This window comes from Aethina tumida, chromosome 2 (assembly GCF_024364675.1).
Source record: "Aethina tumida isolate Nest 87 chromosome 2, icAetTumi1.1, whole genome shotgun sequence".
In the NCBI taxonomy this organism is placed as follows: domain Eukaryota; kingdom Metazoa; phylum Arthropoda; class Insecta; order Coleoptera; family Nitidulidae; genus Aethina; species Aethina tumida.
In genome coordinates, this window is record NC_065436.1 from 27683144 (window position 1) to 27699260 (window position 16117).

Here is a 16117-nt window from a genome sequence, read left to right on the forward strand (position 1 = left end):
TTGAATGATAGTCTTGATGATATATTAGAATATCTCTAGTTATGAAATCTAAATATTTCAAGTAAGTTTTGAGATGTTAAAGATTGATATTGTTAAAAGTATTATTATCAATCGACTATTTGTAAGAATATTAATTATACCAGATAGGTAAGAAATATCGTTATAGCTATATATAGCTAAAGATCATTTAAAATATCACAAATTATATATTTTTGGTAACCTTGATCTTTTTTATGATTATTAAAAAAAAAACTTCAAATTTCATTCCACTTCAAATGAAATAAAAGATTCAATAAAATGTCTTAAAAAATTTAATATATACAAAGTAAATTGTCTGTTTTGTCATACACAGTATTAATTACCTCGTAATATATCACAAATATCTTAGTTAAAGATAATTGAAAATATCACAAATTATTGATTTCTGGAAAGTTTATCTCTTTTCTGCTATTTAAAAAAATTTTTTTTTACTACGTAAAAAATTGATGTTTAAAGTTTTTATTATTTGTCAAAACTATTTAAATAAATAAATAGATAAAAATGGTTTCGATTTTATGGCTATAATTATATTCCTGCTAAATTCCGAAATATTAAATGCTGATATTGACGAAAGTATTCTTAAGGTACGTTAACCAATGATAACTTGTTGACTTTAGTGATTTTACAATTTGGTTTTTAAAATCATAAATAAATTATCAGTTTCGTTCTTCATGTTTCAATGTCCTTATATCTTAGATAATTTAATATATCACAAGTTGTTTATTTTTGGAAAGTTTAATTTTTTTGATATTTTAAAGTAAATTAAATAATAGTTTCCATTTAAAATAAAATTTTCCAAAAATTACTTGGAAATATATTTTTTTGAAGTAAAAAGTCATTTCTTTTTACGTAGGCATAATGAAATAATTAAAATAATTTTCGTCAATAATAAATAATTCAAATTTTCAAAATTTTATGTATTTTTCTATTTTAACATATTTATTTATATAATAGATATTTTATTTGTCTATTTATTAAGTTTATTTCTTCTTTTTAAAATATTTCCTAATTTCAATTTTAAAATAAAAACTGGAGAGATGCCTCTTTTACCATTCAACTAATAAATAAATAAAGCTTTGTACTTTGTATCATGACGAAAGACATGTTTTATAGTGCACCTGAATACAAAATAAAATGCTTGAGGTCTTGAGGTAATATTTTCTGTAAGAGCTCAAGACTAATGAATACCGGTTATGTTTGGGCAGGTGATTTATAGGATCGAAACGTATTAGAGCTAATTTAGAACTATAAGCATTTAAATTAATTTTACTGGTTTCATCATTATTTTAACTAATTGGACCTCGAACCTAAACGGCCGGGAGGAATTTGTAATTAAAAATGTCGAACGCATCTTTGGGCACTTTTAAAATTAGTTCTGCCTTAGAAAACGGTTGTTTTCTTTATTTTATTTTAATATCAACATTGCGCAACAGTTTTTTTGTGTGCGTGCGAATAATTTTGAATACTAAACTGCCTAATTTCCAAAACAAATAACGAATGTCTCCGGTTAATTTCTGTGTAATCTGTCTTTTTATAGCCAGTGAAAGTTTTAATGGCACTGTTTACAGGCATTATTTCGAGTAAGATTCACTTGATTCACTGAAATGCCTAGTTTTACAACAGCCTCTATATACATATAAAAAAACCTGAAGAGTCTGAAACAGACATTAACGAGGAATCAGGTATTTTCCCAGGGGCAGCGAATTTCTGAAACCAGTAACTAGTTAATTATACATATTATGCAACCGTAATATAAGATACTAATTAAATTTTATTGGACATGCTCAATCTAACTTAAAGAATTCAATATTCAAATTTTACGCAGAAAATACTTTGTGATATGTATTATTAATTTTAGTGAATGTTGTTAAATTAGGAAAAAAGTCAGCAGACCATAAATATTTGGCATTTAAAATGCATATCTTCCAATAAAACATTAGATAAATTAGACCTATTAATAATATTCAATTATATTTTTATAAAAAACGGAAGTAATAACGTATAAAAGTGTAGCAATTCAGAGATTTAAACGGTCGGCTGGGCAAGGAAACTTTCTTATTGCATTCAGACTATGTAAACAAAGATCGAAATCGATTTAATAACAGAAAAAAATTATAAAATCCAGATTTCACTTTTCAGTTTGCCGACCGAACTTCCTAAATTATAAAAAATATAGTGTCATAATATTGAACAATGGTTTTTGTGCAACCGTTTTGAAATTAAAAATAGAGGATATGTATTTAACAACAATTATCACCACATAAAAAACATCACGAAGTCTTTATCTTCTTTTTAATCTCTAGGAAACATGTGTTGATTATTTGGTAACGTTGGGTATTGAGTAGAAAAGTATTGTGCAATTTGGGTAATTTATTTGTCTATTAGATTCTATGGAATAATATTCAATAATTAATCTGAAAGTTACCAACCATTGTCATTGAAAGAATTGTGTAATTTGGACAATATATTTATGATTTAGAAACCAATGAAATATGTTGATAATATTCAATTAATAAATGATTTTTGTGAGAATTACACGTAAAACATCAGTTTCTTACTGAAATTTAGTGAGTACTTTAAAATGCTAAGGCAATTTATCTTTTTTCAACAATTAAAATTTTGCTTGTCTTGATAAAAATCCAGTTTAAATTTTTGGCAAATTTCTAAGAAGTCTGCATCCGATGGAGGTAAGTGTGTTAACTCAAAAACCCACGGCACAATTAAAAATAATGATACCCGCAATTTATATGGGACGTCTCGAAAAAGCAAAACAAAACCAAACGAAAATAAAAATAATGAAGATGCGTGTCAGCAGCTTCTCTGCCTCTGTCCCTGGTCATGAACTTACTGTTATGTAAACATTGCACGGTATTTATGGCCTCTGCCTACTTAATACTAGACTGTTTGAATTGTAAATTCGTCTGTCGCATCAGACGACCGTACGTCGCGTCCTTTTCAATACAGATGCCATTTATACACAATTCGTTGGAATCGCAGGAATGCGACGGACGGGCAGTGCAGGAGAAATATTAATTGAGATGTTGCCCGCATAGTTGGACGATTTCTTCGGCTAAAAACTGATTCTTCTTGTACTAGAATCGGAAGGAAAAACCTGGTTTGTTCCACACTTAAATTGGATATAGTTAATTAGTAACTTTTCTTATGAAGTTTTTGCTTGAAGCGAAGTTTTGACAGGATGAGATATGGAGAATTTTATTAAAATAAAACTGAAAATGTATTTAATTAAAAAAAGTTAAACTGTTTTTAGTGTTCCTGAGTTTATTATTATTAATTTTTTCTAGTTAACAATGTAGATACATTGATGAGGATATTTTTACCTATTTTCAGCTGTACTAAATAAAATAAAAACTTGAATTTTTGTACATGACAGTTTTACTTTTTATTTTTATATTATATTTTCATCATAATTTGTGGTTACTAAATTATCAATCCTTCTTTATTGTTAAAATTATTATCTCAATGAGCAAGATCAAAATGTTGTAAACTGAGAATGTGGCTAATTAAACAAATATTTTTGGATTTATTCGTAAAATTATATTACAAAGAAATCTGTACTAGAATTTACATTTTTTAAATATTATTTGTAGCGGAAAACACGTCTGTAATATAATCATTTTATATTAAAATTTATCCTTGCAATAAAGATTGTTTTCAATATTACTGAATTTATTATTTTTACTTTTTCTAATAAACAATATAGAAAAATTGATGAAGGCATTCTTACTGTCTTTCATATTTTTAGCTGTAGGTTAATTAAAATAAAAACTGTGGCGAATTAAAAAATAAAATATACTTTTGTATTAAATTTTCATAAAATTATATTAAAAATTTAATCTATACTAGAAATAACATTTTTAGTTTAAATATTATTTATGAGGTGGAAACATACCTCCACAATTTTTTATTTAAAACATGATTTTAATTAATAACAGATTATAAGTTAAACTTTATCCAGGCAGTTAATAATTATATAAAGCTACTGATGTCAATATAACTAAAAATATATTTCCTACAGTCTCATCTAGATTATTTTCCTCCTAGTTTAGGAGCTGAAAATGATGAAAAAGTGAATGTGTTCACCAAAATTTAATTACCATAGAATTATGGTATCAGGATTATTGCCAAAATGTCATGCTAGGTGCTAAACTGTTATACAATGATTATAAGAAGAACAAATTACTTAATGTCTGTTGTAAGTAAACAAATTGCTGCTACTAACTACTGCCCACATTCTGACACACTTTTTATATTTTATTCCATGGTTTCATCTGAATGAATAAATTCACAGACCCATTCATAGGCACTAATTTTTTATTGTCCGTCTTTTGATTTTGAACTGTAATTCAATTAAAAGTAAAAAAAGTCATCCATCTTAAACGGGACACACACATGTTTATAAATATGAGATTAGAGCCTGCAATTTGTCATGTACCATTGGTAGATCCGTTTGTTTGAGAGAATGTAACTCAGTTTAATGGCACCTCGCAACAATCGCGATCGGTCGCGACGAATGCGGTGGAATTTAGATCAGAGCGGCCGGCATGAAAATAAAACCATCCATTGTGTGTCCCGCACATTCCGATCAAGTCACACAGATTAGTAATATGTTACCGAAACATAATTATTCAACGATCGACGTCCACGATTTATTTTTTTAATTCATCGTACAATGATGCGGTGCGAGCCGGAATGTTCGTTTTCACTTCGCATTCGCTATATTCGTATGGGAAAAGTCTTAAAACTGCGGTTTTCCTTGCAGAAAGTTGGCGGCAGGAAGTTTCTAAATATTGTCCCAGTAAACGGTGTGTGTTTGTAACAAATTTGTTGTGCAACATTGCTACTGAAATTTTGTTTTGTTTGCATTAATTTTACTATTTCCCGGACACGAACGGATTATCTCTAGATAGAAGCTACCATAACGTATTTAGTTGTGACGAAATATCCACTGATACCATCGACTTGGTTTTTTAATTACCTTAATTTGGCTTCAAGCACTGAAATTACAGTTTTATAATGGTTAGTTGGTTACAAATAATGATAGGTTTAATTTAAATATATGAATATTGCAATTAATATAATTTATGTCTTTCATTAACACATAAGTTTGCACCTGGTGAATGAAAAATGCGATTTAAAGTAAAAATTAATTAGTACAATCGTCGTAATTAAGTAATCCGATAGGTTAAATTCAATTTCAATAAATTACCCAGCACCATTAATGGTTTTGTATTAAGTTGTCAAGATGGTTTAAACAAGGAATGTTCAAAATTACGCATTCACATGATGTAACCATACTCGACCCAGTAAAACTTGATTGTTATTCAGTCGAAGGCTCTTGTAAAATAGACCATTAGATCACCGAGATGTTTGTATGTTTCTATAATGGGGTGTGAACAATTAAGTAATGGAACCAATCAATTTAACTTTAATGCAGATTTTATGATTAGATGAGCTGCAACATCTAATTAAAATTCTTCAACAGTTAGGTCGTAATTATCTTCTTATAATATACATTTTGCTGATTTAACAAAATAAAAACGTATCATGGGAAAGCAGGAGGCATTCTAATTTAATAAATTCCGTGCATAATAACAGTTATTTTTCATTTACAGGCTCGACAACGAACGTCTCTTAGAGAGAGGAGCACTACTGTTACAAAGGTAATTTGTGGATTTAATCATTTTTGCGAAAACCCAGACGAAATTCGTGCGGCAGATGGAAGATACAGTTAAGACTACATGGATTTGCATTTCTGCCAATTGCATCACGTTCGACTTTTATGGGTTGTACCATGATAAATGGCAAGACTAATTGTCGACTTTACTGTATGGCGTCCATCTGTTTTCTGAATTTACGATTGCACTGTTAGATATTTAAATGGCATTTATTGTGCTTAACCGCTTTGCAAAATGTTAAATAATAACCGATGGGAAATGGTGAAATAATTTGGTGACAACCTATCTGGTCCATTGGATCTAATTACGTATTATTTATAATTTTTTGTTTGAGTATGGAAAGAAAAAACCTGATTATCCTCCACGTAAATTAGATATATTTTAGGTGGAAACAATTTTATTAATTTATAACACCTATTTAAGATAGATAGAAAGGAAAAATTTAATTATTATTATGAAGGTTAAAAAATTAGACTATGTAGGTATACCTTAAATCAGACTTCTATATTACCCTATAGAGCAATATAATTATTTTTTACATTTAGAAAATATGAAATATTAATAGGGACATTTTTATCTTAATAGATAAACAGTAAATGGCTCTATGTGTGTCTAGATACAGAAAATGAATAAGATTAATTAGGGTATTTCTATGAGTAAAAAGCTCAAAAGATATACAATAAAAACTTTAAGTATGCCATAAAATTATCTCTATATTATCCTATAGAGGTGTACTGAATTATTTTGTACATTAAGGAAATTAATTCGAGTATTCCAATGAATGAAAAGCTTAACAGATAGGTAATAAAAGCTCTAAGTTTGAAAAAAAACAGATTTCTATACAACCCTACGGAGGTCTACTGAATGATTTTGTACATTCACAAAATGAGTAAAATTAATTAAGGCATTTTATGAGTGAAAAGCTCAAAAGATAACCAATAAAATCTCTAAGTATGCCATAAAACCAGATTTCTATGTCACCCCACAGAGATCTAATGAACAATTTTGTACATTCAGGAAATGAATAAAATTAATTAGAATATTCTTATGAGTGAAAAGCTCAAAAGACAGACTGTAAAAGTTCTAAGTATGCCATAAAACCAGACTTTATATATCATCCTATAAAGGTTTACTGAATGATTTTGTACATTAAGAAAATGAGTCAAATTAATTAAAGTATTTTTACAAAAAGCATAAGATGGATGATAAAAAAAATTAAAATTTCACTTTCCTAATGAAATTAAATCTACTGGTCAACTGAAGAAACTAAATCATGGACGAAGTAAATGGCTAGTTGTCATCTTTAATGTTTGGTGCACATCTGTTTTCTGAATTTACCTTTGAACTATTAGTGATTTAAATGGCTTTTAATGTACTTAACGGCATCACAAATTGTTAAATAATAACCGTTGGAAAGTGTCGAAAGATGTCGACGACAGACTGTCCGGTCGATTGAACCTAGTTACGTACTATTTACTGCTGGAAAATGATATTGGGCAAATCGTGTGCTCGAAATTTATTGACTCGCCGCTTATCTGTAAATGTTCCATTTTGTGCGCCACTGCGCGCGAATAAAAAAAAACGGCGTTGCGGAAACAACGGTAAATGGCCCAGGTGTTTGTGTCACGAACTCCGGTGGTCGTGGAATCCTCTGGAGGAACCAGATGGATTGCCGACATTAACGTATGTCCAGGAGCGAGATTCCGACGACGAGAAGTTCGCGTCTGACGCACCGTGATCGACGCACATTTTCTACGGTGTGGCTTAACAAACATACTTCAATTTTATGGCGCCGTTAAAACGTTTATGTACAAAAAGTTTATGTTTATGTGGGAAACTGACAAACGGTTGGATTAAATTGTATTATTTTGTACTCGTAGCACAGGTAATGGTTAATATTATTTAAATTAAATGTTCAAATTAAATAAATAAATTATTCAGTTTCAACTGGTTTAACAAAACTGTTTAAATTCCAATATTTTATATAAAAGTAGACGATATTCGATTCTTGCAAGGAAAAAATTTCGGCTTATCAAGACTCTGATTTTTCAAATAAACTTCAAAAGATGTACCGGCTCAATGATTGCCTTTAAAACATGATTTTTTACATAACATATCATCATATTCTCTATTTTATACCTTTTTTATATTGTACTTTAGAGGAACTCATAAGATTTTTTTAAAGGTGACAAATTTAAAGCTATTCTAAATACCCTTTAAATAAAATTTGAATAAAGTCATGAACTATTTGTTAAAATTGAATTATAAATAAAAATATTAGCAAAAGATTGCTTGTAATAAATATTAGATGGTACTGATAACTTCATAGACATAGTGTCAGAATTTATTTACTAAGAACGATATATAAACATAAAACAAGTCTGATAAATGGTTTATAGTAATTAAGAATAAATAAGGTTGCAAGTTATACTGCTTTTTGATTCATTGTAAGTAAGGATTAATAATACACATCGTAAATTTGTGATAAACGTTAAAAGATTTCAAGGTTTTATTCATTTAAGAAATGATCTGACAATTTTTATGACTCGATTGTATTCCCTTCGATCTTTATTCATTAAAATCAAATTACTAATAAAAATGCTCGATGTTAGTCAACAAATATAATTTTATTATGAATTTATTACTTAGAGTTAATAAAGCACCCACCTTAAAATAAATATGCAAGTTATTATATAATAATAAATCAATAGATACCACTCCTAAAATGGGTATTAAAATTATTAATTTTTCACTTTTGACATTTTCAAACGATTAATAAATCGTTTCAGGACAATTAATATGTTATTTGTTGGTTTTTGATTACGGTGCGGTATTTACAACATATTATTTACTGGTTTGTATGCGGATCATTTATCTTCACATCCGCAAATTTGCTTACATTATGTCTGAGTGAACAAATAGCTAAGTGTATTATAATCTTGACCCATAAACGTTGCGGAACAATCCATCAAACTTGTCTATAAATTTACCTCCAGGATTAAAAATAAGACTAACTTATTTAGTAGTAATTTGAAATAATAACACATTATTATAAATGTAGGTAGACACACTTAATAATTTGTCGTATAAAGCAACATTCCTCCAACAAAATAAAATGCACATAAATTAACTGTACCCATGACACTGGTATACGCAATACTTATATTCTTTTTCACATTATTAAGATAAAATGAATAAATTCCCAGTGAATTATGTGATGTTGCAGAGGCAACAAATTTCTACATACAATAAACTGTATATACTTGACATTGCTTTAAGAATCTTACAAACAATTGCGTGCTTGTTTGTTGATAATTTAACTGTATATTGGACGCTTTGCCCTAACACAATTTAGCTATTTATGTTGACATCCACTGTGTCTGATTGTGATTTTTCAGGAAATTGTTTCGTACGTAACAATTTGATTAAATTATTATATTTTCTTATAAGATAAACGTTAATTTCCGTGCAATAAAACTTTCTACTGATAATTTTATGCTATTACAGTAAACAATATATTTAAAACTAATACGAATATCTTGATATAATTTTCCAATTATCTGTTACATAAAAACCACCGAACAAATAAGTGCAGTTGCACCACTATTACTTTCCATTAATTTTATACCTCGCATTTCATACACTTACTACTTTATTCACAAATGTTGATTATCAGATCTTTTCTAATATTTTAAAAAAGTAATTGAATTATTCACTGTAAAGTATTTAACATTTGGTTTATTGCGTCAACGTCAAGTCAACGTGTTCTTGCTAAAGGATTTAAATCTGTTAATGAAATTAAATTTTCAAATATCATCAAAATAAAAATCTATCTTATAAACGTTAACTTCGTATGTCGTATTTCATATAATTACTAGGTTATTCATGAACGTTGATGATTATCAGTTGTATTCTTGTATTTTAAAAAAGTAATTAGAAAAGTCACTCTAAATTATTCAAAATATGTTTCTTTGTAAGTCAACGTTCTCCTGCTGGAAGGTTTTAACGTTTTTTAAATACTTAATATAAAATTAAGAGTAATGTTGCATTAAATTATTTAAATCTGTTGATGATAATAGTTATATTAGACAAAAAGTTCAGGGTTAATGTATTATTTTTATAAGGTTATACGTGAATGTCTTTAAACAATAATTGTAACTAAATTGTTAACATAAATATTGTCAAAATAGAAACCCATCTTATAAATTTTACTTCCCATTATCTTAGTATATTATATTTTATATAATTACTACTTTACTCACGAATGTTAATTATTAGTTGCATTTCTGTATTTAAAAAAGTAATTAGAAAATTTATTCTGAAGTATTCAAAATTTTGTTCATTGTAAAGGATGATTTTTTTGAATGCTTAAAAAAAAGAATAATATTTCATTAAATTCAGAGATTAATTAAATCTTATAAAATTATACAAGAATGTCTTTAAACAACAACTATGAGTAATTATCAAAAGTCTTCAAACTTTGGTTCATTATAAGTCAACGTTTTCCTGTTGGAGGAAGATTTTAACGTTTTTTAAATGCTTTAAAAAAATTAAGAGTAACATTGCATTAAATTATTCAAATCTGTTGATGACAATTGATAAATTAGACAAAAAGTTAGGTGAATAATACGTATTTTTCTTATAAAATAATACGTAAATTCTTAGTTAATAGTTATCAAAAAAATTATATTATAAATGTTACTGTACGTTATTCTCAAACATCGATGGTTATCAGGTGTATTTATGTATTTTAAAAATGTAATTGGAAAAGTCACTGTAAAATATTCAAAATTTGATTCATTGTAAATCAATGTCATCCTACTAAAAGAACATTTTATCATAAAAAATATTTGAATAACATTGCATTAATTTATTTAAGTCTGTTGGTGACAACAGATAAATTAATTAGTCAAAGTATTCAGGGATTAATGTGTACTTTTTTATAAAATTATACGTCAAGGACTTCAGTCAATAATCGTTAGTTAATTATTAACATAAATATTGCAGTCCGATGACATCATTATAATTTATGTTTTCTATTTATTTGTTAATGGAACATGTAAAATTTTATTGTGAGGATTTATTACCTAATAAAAGTGAAAAATTCTAATGATATTTTAATTTATTGTCTAATATATCTATAATAGTTAAAGAGCACTTAAAAAATTTTCAAATCGGACAATTGCATGAATAATTAAAACTATTTATTTACTTTCTCTAGTTTACAATGGGTACTTAGTAAATATATGTTAATTGTCGAGTTCAGTTGTAAAGAATGAGTTTAAGGAACGTTTAATTATGCCCGAGCTTACTCACCTACATAACATACATATTAATGAGATGGACCATGTTTGACAATGATGATACTGTTCACAGGTTCTTAATATGTTACATACAAAACGGTGGGTGGAAATTACTAAATTTGGGACCAGACTAAACATTACACTACCGTTAACTCACAAATTAGAAACTAGCTGTTCATTTGTGATGTAGTGAAATTATAAAAATATGTGTATTACTCACGAAGTAAAACAAATTGTTTGATTACAACTGATTAACATATCATTTACGTTTTTACTGACACATTTATTGATAATTTTAACTCTACCAACAGCCCTCGAGGAACAATTAAAAATACAATTACACCGGTCATAACAATATTGTCCGTAAACGCAAATTAACCGTGACTCATTGATTGTTCTACATAACAACCGGAGGCAGAATTTTCTAAAAACCTTTCAAAACGCATGATCTACAATTACGATAAATATATCCCCCATTATTGACTGTTATATCCAGTTAAAGCCAACGAAATCATTAAAATCGACTCGATTCGACCACGCAACTAGGAAGTCCCGGGCGTTGAAATCACCGGGCGAGATTAAAATGCGTAGCGCCAGTTCATCAGACGCACAGCTGCACACCGTTATGCAACCATTAACACAATTATCGAGGATGTGCCGTGATAAATGTTATCACAATTCATTTCGTAGTGCAAATTGCCAGATGACCACTTTCCAATCGTTACGATTTAACCGTACAATTGATAAATGCTGCGTTATATAAATCGATATTTTAAAATCGGTTGCGTTTCCTTCTTTTTCTTGTTGTTGTTGTCTAGCGTTTTCCTCTGTTATTATCGTTATTGGTTTTGGTTTAGATAAACACGTTTCATGTTTATGAAAGCACTCGACCACTGTGTTGGGTAATAACAGTATGATGGTTTGGATTGGAGTAGTTTTCGAGATCGTTAAAATTGCGGTTTGGTCTAAATTAATTGATATGAAAAGTAAATGGTTTTATAAATGTTGTTGCGAAATGTTTCTGGTCCGTATAATGAAATTATGTAACAGGATTAATTAATTAATTTACAGCTATGATAAATAACTGTAAGCGATTTTTTCTAGTTTATCTTTTAGTAAAATTGAACATTTCTAATCTATGTAACTATAAAAGAACTTATTGAAAACGGAATATTAAAATAATATAAACAAAAAGTTAACTATATTATTTTTAATGAATTTATAAAACCAACTTGTTGATCTCTTTGTCATTTTAATTAAATTAAGTTTTTGTTTAAAAAATTGATTACTACAAAAAATTAATTAAATCACTTTCAATTAAATTATTAAAAATATAACTGCGTCAATATATTAAAAAAATATATTAAAATGAAAATAAAACAAATTAAATAGAAATTTTATATAGTATTTTTTAAGAAATTTATGTTATATAATACTTAATAAAAAGATGAAATTACAAGCCAGTTTGAAATGTTTCATTTCATTCATTTATTTTTATTCCTCTATATTATTGATTTCTCTTACTTAATAAGTTAAACTCGAAACTTAAACTTGTTTCTTAAACAAATTAAGAGCAATAATTTGTAAATAAATTTAAAAATTATTGTCAAGCTATAAACAAAATTAAAATTAATATAACAAATCAATTAACGAATTAATATTATAAACATTAGAATTATATTTTATGAAACAATAAAAAATAGAAGAAATAAAATATTATTAGAATATTATTTTTTATGAATTTTAATTTATGAGTTAAAAAAAGACGGGGTGATATACATATATATGTATATATACATATGTTTTGTGTATTAAAATTAATATGTAAAATAATGTACTAATAATATGTAATAATGTACTATTAATGATTGATTAAATTGATAAATTATGGTTATAAGTTACAAAAAATTGTTTAAAATTTATGAAACTTAGATATTTTTTTAAAAATGAGTAAAATCGAGTTTGTAAAGTAAATATGTTAATATTATATATTCATATTTGTTCTAGAACATATTTAAAAATATATCAAAATTATAAAACAGCAGTTAATAAAAAGAAACGTTTAATAAACGAAAAATAAAATATTTTTAATTATTTAAAGTACTAAAATTATAAAAAATCAAAACTATTAAAAAAAAAGATAATAAAAAAAAATTTTAATTCATAATATTTTAAATATTCACTTTAGAAAGATTATTATAAATTAATTATTCCTAAAATTTTAAAATAAATAAATTAAGATTTTTATTTTTTTAAATTGTTTTTTTAATGATAAAAAAATGATAAAATAGCAAAAATAATTAAAAAATATAAAAAATGCATCTAAAAAATATGTATCAAGGTCATTTAAAAATATACGAGAAAAAAATCTTTTTTTTTTGTTTATTTTATTTATTTACTTTAGAAACGTACTTTATAAAAATAATTATTTTAAAATTTTACTATAAAAATTGAAACACTTAACATTTGAAAACTACTTAATGAAATTTAAGGGTTAAGAAATGTTAAAAAATAAGATATAGAATATTATTTTTTTATGGATTCAGAAGAATATATTAAAAATGTATAGAAATTGTCACAACTATTTAAAAACATATATATATATACGTTAATGAAAATACTTTTTTTCATTTATAATATGTACAAATATGTACATATTTAATAAAATAAAAATTACTTTAAAAAATTAAAAGATTCATTCAATAGTTTTAATTTATAAAATTACTTGAAGAAAAATATAAAATATAAGGTGAAGAAGGATTAGTTTTATTAAATTTTATTTAGTTGACGTAAATTAATATTTTTTTAAAATTTATATTTATTTAACTAATTGCAAATTATTTATCATTCAACATTGTATGATAAATTCGCATGAATAAAATATACATATTGTGCACATATTTTAAATAACGTGAATTTTTTTAATATTTTTCTCAAGAAACCCGTTAAATCCATTATTATGCAACCGTTTTTATAAATTGCAATACATTACAATGACATTATGAATAACCGTATAGTGATACAGCTATGCGATTTTTATGGAGCGTGTTGGTTGTACTCACCCACTACTGCATTTTATTTGCACATTTTTCCAATACAACCGTAGTAGCAGTTGTTTCCCTGCAACTTTCGAAACACCCACACATTGGCCGAACCATTTGAAAACGGCCAGAGTTCGACTGCGTAATCGGTTTTCTGCATCTGTTCAATCAGCATTTGATGTCCGGTATTATTGACCAAAATGGCATGGAGTTAAAAATAATTAATGGCAGTGCCAATGCAGGTTACAATGCCGGCGGTGCATATTGACAAACGCTAATTGAAACGTGAAAGTGCAAAACAATAACAGTTTGTTTTATTGCCAAACCGTGGCCACGTTAGTAAAAGAAATATCGACCAGTCAAATAAGGTCGTGTGTGTGCAATATCAAATTGTTTCGTGAAACTGTACAGATCAAATTGTCCGTGTAATTGAACTCTCATTCTTTATCGGGAAAGTCCAATTATGATTTAATCGACCGTCGAACAATGTGTTATCAACGTTCGACTTCCACAAAAATCCCTCGAATCCAATAACAATAAAGTATAACAGTACACTCGACGCAATTACAGATTAGATTCGATGGCAGAAAAAACTGCGGCCGGCAATAATGGCGATAAGAGGCGCGATAATAACCTAACAACGCGTTTTGCTACTAAGACGCCGAGGAAGTCGAGTTAATGAAGGATACAAAACATATAAATTTATTTCATACACTCATTAATCATGTCCCTAGACTGAGGCCGAAGATCGGTGTTAGTTTATGACTGTGGTTCAGTTTAATGGACGCTCACCACTTGACGTAATGGTGTTTAATGAGCAATAAACGGCCTCAAATTGATCAGCTACTGAAAATTGCATGACTCAATAGAAACGTCGAACAAAAAGAATAATACCTATTAATGTGAATGTGTGTGTGTGTGTGTTTCTATGGAATTAAACGATACATTTTTATAAACAAATGATAATGTACATTTTACCTTGCCGCGTCTTTAATTACGTATCCTCGGTGATTCTGAACGGCCGTGTACGATGTGTAACATTATGGCTGGACACATTCACAAATTCCATTGGGGATCGTAATTTGCCATTATTAAATCATTACGGTGATTAAAGAGTGCGCTGCATTATAAGATTTAATGCATTTAATATAAAATAACGCAAATATCCTGTATAATTAAACGATGTTTCTCACGCGCTATGAACTGCAAGTCAGGAAATTGTTTTTGTTGATTGGGAAAAAATGCGGACAGCATCCTCATAGCCAAGATGATCTATTAATTTTATGGTTCTATTACTCTGGCCGTCAATACGGTGCAGAAATCAAAATGAGTGACGAGGAAATGTTGTTATTAATGACTTTATTTGTGGCGGTAATTAAATGGAACTGTGTGATTTTCTGCATAATGCCCACAATTTAATGTTTAACAAAATTTAAAAAATTGGGAATAAAAATTAAAAAAAAAAAATAAATAATTAAAAAATTATTAAATAAATAAATAAAATTGTTTATTAAATATAATAATTTAAATTTAAAAAATTTAAAACATTGAGTCTATAATATTAAAAATAACTAATTAAATTTTATAAAATTGTCAATTCAAATTTATAAAAATTTAAAATATCAAGCTTAAAAATTAAAAATAAAAAAATAATTTTGTTTAAGTAATTTATTGTGATAAAATTAAATTAAATAAATGAATAAAATTGTTAATTTAAATATGTAAAATTTAAAATATTGAACATACAATATTAAAAAATAACTAATTAAATTTAAAAAAGTAAAATTCTTAATTTAAACTCATAAAAATTTAAAATTTAAACTTAAAAATTCAAAATAAATACTTAAATTAAAAAATAAATAAAAAATCATAATAATAAAAAGTTTAATTTAAATTAATAAAATTTAAAATATCAAGGTTAAAAAATTAAAAATTATAAATTAAATAAAAAAATATAAAATTGTTAATTCAAATTAAAAAAATAAAAATTAGCAATTAAATGAAAAATGAAAATAATAATAATCTTAATAAAAAAATT

General features: G+C 26.7%; 1 protein-coding gene across 2 annotated transcripts in view; it reads left to right on the top strand.

Moving 5' to 3' along the window:
• Positions 1 to 16117, top strand: part of LOC109601331 (uncharacterized) — a 113605-nt gene that overhangs the window by 69148 nt on the left and 28340 nt on the right. For both annotated transcript variants that reach the window (XM_049962896.1, XM_020017565.2), the window contains exon 3: positions 5673 to 5720. The gene's annotated coding sequence lies outside the window, so the exon portion shown is untranslated. The remainder of the gene's footprint in view (positions 1 to 5672; positions 5721 to 16117) is intronic.